Source organism: Ammospiza caudacuta, unplaced genomic scaffold (genome assembly GCF_027887145.1).
Source record: "Ammospiza caudacuta isolate bAmmCau1 unplaced genomic scaffold, bAmmCau1.pri scaffold_206, whole genome shotgun sequence".
NCBI lineage: Eukaryota > Metazoa > Chordata > Aves > Passeriformes > Passerellidae > Ammospiza > Ammospiza caudacuta.
In genome coordinates this window covers 120,827-128,625 of record NW_026682982.1, presented here as the reverse complement: position 1 = coordinate 128,625, position 7,799 = coordinate 120,827, and positions in this window count along the sequence as shown.

Below are 7,799 nucleotides of genomic sequence, written 5' to 3'. Positions count from 1 at the left end.
AGCAGGAAGCCCTGAGTTCCAGGCTTACTGCATCTGCCAAAGGCATCCCAAAGGGAGCGCAGAAGTGCCACAACATGGCTGCTTTCACAGCTTTTTCCTTAGGAAGAACCCTAATACCCGGCTGATTTACCTTCCTAGGGTTACTGTTAGGCTTAGGCCTAGGACTTTTAAAACCAGGAAGCCCTGTGCTCCAGGCACACTGCAGCTGTTAAAGGCATCCCAAGGGGAGCGCAAAAGTGACACAACTTGGCTGCCTCCACTGCTATTTCCATGAGACCATCCCAAATCATAGGCTGATTTTCCTTCCTAGGCTTAAGGTTTGAGTTAGGCCTAGGGTTAGTGTTCTTTTAACCAGAAAGCCCTGAGTTCCAAGAACACAGCACCTGCGAAGGACTACCCAAGAAGAGCGCAGAAGTGCCTCAACATGCCTGCCTCCACAGCTTTTTCCTTGGGGACGTCCCGAAACAAAGGCTGATTTAGAAGCCTACAGTTTGGGCTAAAGTTGTGGTTTTTAAACCAGGAAGCCCTGTGCTCCAAGCACACTGCAGCTGTGAAAGGCATCCCAAGGGGAGCGCAAAAGTGCCACAACATGGCTGTCTCCACAGCTTTTCCCTTGGGATAATTCCTAAACCCAGGCTGCTTTAAATGACCAGTGTTACGGTTAGGGTTAGGGTTACGCCTAGGTGTAGAGCTTTTTAAACCAGCAAGCTCTGAGCTCCAGGCACACGCCAGCTGCGAAAGGCATCCCAAGGGGAGCACAAAAGTGCCAGAAAATGGCTGCCTCCACACGTTTTCATTGGCACCATTGCTAAGCCTAGGCTGAATCACCTGCCTCCAGTCTCAGCTAGGGACATGGTTTTTTAAACCAGGAAGCCCTGAGCTCCAGGCACACGGCAGCTGTGAAAGGCATCCCAAGGGGAGTACAAAAGTGCAACAACATGGCTGCTTTCACAGCTTTTTCCTTGGCACCATCCCTATACCTAGGCTGATTTATCTGCCTAGGGTTAGGGTTAGGGCTCAGCCTAGGGCTAGGATTTTTTTAAGCAGGAAGCCCTGAGTTCCAGGCTTACTGCATCTGCCAAAGGCATCCCAAAGGGAGCGCAGAAGTGCCACAACATGGCTGCTTTCACAGCTTTTTCCTTAGGAAGAACCCTAATACCCGGCTGATTTACCTTCCTAGGGTTACTGTTAGGCTTAGGCCTAGGACTTTTAAAACCAGGAAGCCCTGTGCTCCAGGCACACTGCAGCTGTTAAAGGCATCCCAAGGGGAGCGCAAAAGTGACACAACTTGGCTGCCTCCACTGCTATTTCCATGAGACCATCCCGAATCATAGGCTGATTTTCCTTCCTAGGCTTAAGGTTTGAGTTAGGCCTAGGGTTAGTGTTCTTTTAACCAGAAAGCCCTGAGTTCCAAGAACACAGCAGCTGCGAAGGACTACCCAAGAAGAGCGCAGAAGTGCCTCAACATGCCTGCCTCCACAGCTTTTTCCTTGGGGACGTCCCGAAACGAAGGCTGATTTAGAAGCCTCCAGTTTGGGCTAAAGTTGTGGTTTTTTACACCAGGAAGCCCTGTGCTCCAAGCACACTGCAGCTGTGAAAGGCATCCCAAGGGGAGCGCAAAAGTGCCACAACATGGCTGTCTCCACAGCTTTTCCATTGGTACCAACCCTATATCTAGGCTGATTTCTCTGCCTAGGGTTAGGGTTAGGGCTCAGCCTAGGGCTAGGATTTTTTTAAGCAGGAAGCCCTGAGTTCCAGGCTTACTGCATCTGCCAAAGGCATCCCAAAGGGAGCGCAGAAGTGCCACAACATGGCTGCTTTCACAGCTTTTTCCTTAGGAAGAACCCTAATACCCGGCTGATTTACCTTCCTAGGGTTACTGTTAGGCTTAGGCCTAGGACTTTTAAAACCAGGAAGCCCTGTGCTCCAGGCACACTGCAGCTGTTAAAGGCATCCCAAGGGGAGCGCAAAAGTGACACAACTTGGCTGCCTCCACTGCTATTTCCATGAGACCATCCCAAATCATAGGCTGATTTTCCTTCCTAGGCTTAAGGTTTGAGTTAGGCCTAGGGTTAGTGTTCTTTTAACCAGAAAGCCCTGAGTTCCAAGAACACAGCAGCTGCGAAGGACTACCCAAGAAGAGCGCAGAAGTGCCTCAACATGCCTGCCTCCACAGCTTTTTCCTTGGGGACGTCCCGAAACGAAGGCTGATTTAGAAGCCTCCAGTTTGGGCTAAAGTTGTGGTTTTTTAAACCAGGAAGCCCTGTGCTCCAAGCACACTGCAGCTGTGAAAGGCATCCCAAGGGGAGCGCAAAAGTGCCACAACATGGCTGTCTCCACAGCTTTTCCCTTGGGATAATTCCTAAACCCAGGCTGCTTTAAATGACCAGTGTTACGGTTAGGGTAAGGGTTACGCCTAGGTGTAGAGCTTTTTAAACCAGCAAGCTCTGAGCTCCAGGCACACGGCAGCTGCGAAAGGCATCCCAAGGGGAGCACAAAAGTGCCAGAAAATGGCTGCCTCCACACGTTTTCATTGGCACCATTGCTAAGCCTAGGCTGAATCACCTGCCTCCAGTCTCAGCTAGGGACATGGTTTTTTAAACCAGGAAGCCCTGAGCTCCAGGCACACGGCAGCTGTGAAAGGCATCCCAATGGGAGTACAAAAGTGCAACAACATGGCTGCTTTCACAGCTTTTTCCTTGGCACCATCCCTATACCTAGGCTGATTTATCTGCCTAGGGTTAGGGTTAGGGCTCAGCCTAGGGCTAGGATTTTTTTAAGCAGGAAGCCCTGAGTTCCAGGCTTACTGCATCTGCCAAAGGCATCCCAAAGGGAGCGCAGAAGTGCCACAACATGGCTGCTTTCACAGCTTTTTCCTTAGGAAGAACCCTAATACCCGGCTGATTTACCTTCCTAGGGTTACTGTTAGGCTTAGGCCTAGGACTTTTAAAACCAGGAAGCCCTGTGCTCCAGGCACACTGCAGCTGTTAAAGGCATCCCAAGGGGAGCGCAAAAGTGACACAACTTGGCTGCCTCCACTGCTATTTCCATGAGACCATCCCGAATCATAGGCTGATTTTCCTTCCTAGGCTTAAGGTTTGAGTTAGGCCTAGGGTTAGTGTTCTTTTAACCAGAAAGCCCTGAGTTCCAAGAACACAGCACCTGCGAAGGACTACCCAAGAAGAGCGCAGAAGTGCCTCAACATGCCTGCCTCCACAGCTTTTTCCTTGGGGACGTCCCGAAACAAAGGCTGATTTAGAAGCCTCCAGTTTGGGCTAAAGTTGTGGTATTTTAAAGCAGGAAGCCCTGTGCTCCAAGCACACTGCAGCTGTGAAAGGCATCCCAAGGGGAGCGCAAAAGTGCCACAACATGGCTGTCTCCACAGCTTTTCCCTTGGGATAATTCCTAAACCCAGGCTGCTTTAAATGACCAGTGTTACGGTTAGGGTTAGGGTTACGCCTAGGTGTAGAGCTTTTTAAACCAGCAAGCTCTGAGCTCCAGGCACACGGCAGCTGCGAAAGGCATCCCAAGGGGAGCACAAAAGTGCCAGAAAATGGCTGCCTCCACACGTTTTCATTGGCACCATTGCTAAGCCTAGGCTGAATCACCTGCCTCCAGTCTCAGCTAGGGACATGGTTTTTTAAACCAGGAAGCCCTGAGCTCCAGGCACTTGGCAGCTGTGAAAGGCATCCCAAGGGGAGTACAAAAGTGCAACAACATGGCTGCTTTCACAGCTTTTTCCTTGGCGCCATCCCTATACCTAGGCTGATTTATCTGCCTAGGGTTAGGGTTAGGGCTCAGCCTAGGGCTAGGATTTTTTTAAGCAGGAAGCCCTGAGTTCCAGGCTTACTGCATCTGCCAAAGGCATCCCAAAGGGAGCGCAGAAGTGCCACAACATGGCTGCTTTCACAGCTTTTTCCTTAGGAAGAACCCTAATACCCGGCTGATTTACCTTCCTAGGGTTACTGTTAGGCTTAGGCCTAGGACTTTTAAAACCAGGAAGCCCTGTGCTCCAGGCACACTGCAGCTGTTAAAGGCATCCCAAGGGGAGCGCAAAAGTGACACAACTTGGCTGCCTCCACTGCTATTTCCATGAGACCATCCCAAATCATAGGCTGATTTTCCTTCCTAGGCTTAAGGTTTGAGTTAGGCCTAGGGTTAGTGTTCTTTTAACCAGAAAGCCCTGAGTTCCAAGAACACAGCAGCTGCGATGGACTACCCAAGAAGAGCGCAGAAGTGCCTCAACATGCCTGCCTCCACAGCTTTTTCCTTGGGGACGTCCCGAAACGAAGGCTGATTTAGAAGCCTCCAGTTTGGGCTAAAGTTGTGGTTTTTAAACCAGGAAGCCCTGTGCTCCAAGCACACTGCAGCTGTGAAAGGCATCCCAAGGGGAGCGCAAAAGTGCCACAACATGGCTGTCTCCACAGCTTTTCCCTTGGGATAATTCCTAAACCCAGGCTGATTTAAATGACCAGTGTTACGGTTAGGGTTAGGGTTACGCCTAGGTGTAGAGCTTTTTAAACCAGCAAGCTCTGAGCTCCAGGCACACGGCAGCTGCGAAAGGCATCCCAAGGGGAGCACAAAAGTGCCAGAAAATGGCTGCCTCCACACGTTTTCATTGGCACCATTGCTAAGCCTAGGCTGAATCACCTGCCTCCAGTCTCAGCTAGGGACATGGTTTTTTAAACCAGGAAGCCCTGAGCTCCAGGCACACGGCAGCTGTGAAAGGCATCCCAAGGGGAGTACAAAAGTGCAACAACATGGCAGCTTTCACAGCTTTTTCCTTGGCACCATCCCTATACCTAGGCTGATTTATCTGCCTAGGCTTAGGGTTAGGGCTCAGCCTAGGGCTAGGATTTTTTTAAGCAGGAAGCCCTGAGTTCCAGGCTTACTGCATCTGCCAAAGGCATCCCAAAGGGAGCGCAGAAGTGCCACAACATGGCTGCTTTCACAGCTTTTTCCTTAGGAAGAACCCTAATACCCGGCTGATTTACCTTCCTAGGGTTACTGTTAGGCTTAGGCCTAGGACTTTTAAAACCAGGAAGCCCTGTGCTCCAGGCACACTGCAGCTGTTAAAGGCATCCCAAGGGGAGCGCAAAAGTGACACAACTTGGCTGCCTCCACTGCTATTTCCATGAGACCATCCCGAATCATAAGCTGATTTTCCTTCCTAGGCTTAAGGTTTGAGTTAGGCCTAGGGTTAGTGTTCTTTTAACCAGAAAGCCCTGAGTTCCAAGAACACAGCAGCTGCGAAGGACTACCCAAGAAGAGCGCAGAAGTGCCTCAACATGCCTGCCTCCACAGCTTTTTCCTTGGGGACGTCCCGAAACGAAGGCTGATTTAGAAGCCTCCAGTTTGGGCTAAAGTTGTGGTTTTTAAACCAGGAAGCCCTGTGCTCCAAGCACACTGCAGCTGTGAAAGGCATCCCAAGGGGAGCGCAAAAGTGCCACAACATGGCTGTCTCCACAGCTTTTCCCTTGGGATAATTCCTAAACCCAGGCTGCTTTAAATGACCAGTGTTACGGTTAGGGTTAGGGTTACGCCTAGGTGTAGAGCTTTTTAAACCAGCAAGCTCTGAGCTCCAGGCACACGGCAGCTGCGAAAGGCATCCCAAGGGGAGCACAAAAGTGCCAGAAAATGGCTGCCTCCACACGTTTTCATTGGCACCATTGCTAAGCCTAGGCTGAATCACCTGCCTCCAGTCTCAGCTAGGGACATGGTTTTTTAAACCAGGAAGCCCTGAGCTCCAGGCACACGGCACCTGTGAAAGGCATCCCAAGGGGAGTACAAAAGTGCAACAACATGGCAGCATTCACAGCTTTTTCCTTGGCACCATCCCTATACCTAGGCTGATTTATCTGCCTAGGGTTAGGGTTAGGGCTCAGCCTAGGGCTAGGATTTTTTTAAGCAGGAAGCCCTGAGTTCCAGGCTTACTGCATCTGCCAAAGGCATCCCAAAGGGAGCGCAGAAGTGCCACAACATGGCTGCTTTCACAGCTTTTTCCTTAGGAAGAACCCTAATACCCGGCTGATTTACCTTCCTAGGGTTACTGTTAGGCTTAGGCCTAGGACTTTTAAAACCAGGAAGCCCTGTGCTCCAGGCACACTGCAGCTGTTAAAGGCATCCCAAGGGGAGCGCAAAAGTGACACAACTTGGCTGCCTCCACTGCTATTTCCATGAGACCATCCCGAATCATAAGCTGATTTTCCTTCCTAGGCTTAAGGTTTGAGTTAGGCCTAGGGTTAGTGTTCTTTTAACCAGAAAGCCCTGAGTTCCAAGAACACAGCAGCTGCGAAGGACTACCCAAGAAGAGCGCAGAAGTGCCTCAACATGCCTGCCTCCACAGCTTTTTCCTTGGGGACGTCCCGAAACGAAGGCTGATTTAGAAGCCTCCAGTTTGGGCTAAAGTTGTGGTTTTTAAACCAGGAAGCCCTGTGCTCCAAGCACACTGCAGCTGTGAAAGGCATCCCAAGGGCAGCGCAAAAGTGCCACAACATGGCTGTCTCCACAGCTTTTCCCTTGGCACCATCCCTATATCTAGGCTGATTTATCTGCCTAGGCTTAGGGTTAGGGCTCAGCCTAGGGCTAGGATTTTTTTAAGCAGGAAGCCCTGAGTTCCAGGCTTACTGCATCTGCCAAAGGCATCCCAAAGGGAGCGCAGAAGTGCCACAACATGGCTGCTTTCACAGCTTTTTCCTTAGGAAGAACCCTAATACCCGGCTGATTTACCTTCCTAGGGTTACTGTTAGGCTTAGGCCTAGGACTTTTAAAACCAGGAAGCCCTGTGCTCCAGGCACACTGCAGCTGTGAAAGGCATCCCAAGGGGAGCGCAAAAGTGACACAACTTGGCTGCCTCCACTGCTATTTCCATGAGACCATCCCAAATCATAGGCTGATTTTCCTTCCTAGGCTTAAGGTTTGAGTTAGGCCTGGGGTTAGTGTTCTTTTAACCAGAAAGCCCTGAGTTCCAAGAACACAGCAGCTGCGAAGGACTACCCAAGAAGAGCGCAGAAGTGCCTCAACATGCCTGCCTCCACAGCTTTTTCCTTGGGGATGTCCCGAAACGAAGGCTGATTTAGAAGCCTCCAGTTTGGGCTAAAGTTGTGGTTTTTTACACCAGGAAGCCCTGTGCTCCAAGCACACTGCAGCTGTGAAAGGCATCCCAAGGGGAGCGCAAAAGTGCCACAACATGGCTGTCTCCACAGCTTTTCCCTTGGGATAATTCCTAAACCCAGGCTGATTTAAATGACCAGTGTTACGGTTAGGGTTAGGGTTACGCCTAGGTGTAGAGCTTTTTAAACCAGCAAGCTCTGAGCTCCAGGCACACGGCAGCTGCGAAAGGCATCCCAAGGGGAGCACAAAAGTGCCAGAAAATGGCTGCCTCCACACGTTTTCATTGGCACCATTGCTAAGCCTAGGCTGAATCACCTGCCTCCAGTCTCAGCTAGGGACATGGTTTTTTAAACCAGGAAGCCCTGAGCTCCAGGCACACGGCAGCTGTGAAAGGCATCCCAAGGGGAGTACAAAAGTGCAACAACATGGCAGCTTTCACAGCTTTTTCCTTGGCACCATCCCTATACCTAGGCTGATTTATCTGCCTAGGGTTAGGGTTAGGGCTCAGCCTAGGGCTAGGATTTTTTTAACCAGGAAGCCCTGAGTTCCAGGCTTACTGCATCTGCCAAAGGCATCCCAAAGGGAGCGCAGAAGTGCCACAACATGGCTGCTTTCACAGCTTTTTCCTTAGGAAGAACCCTAATACCCGGCTGATTTACCTTCCTAGGGTTACTCTTAGGCTTAGG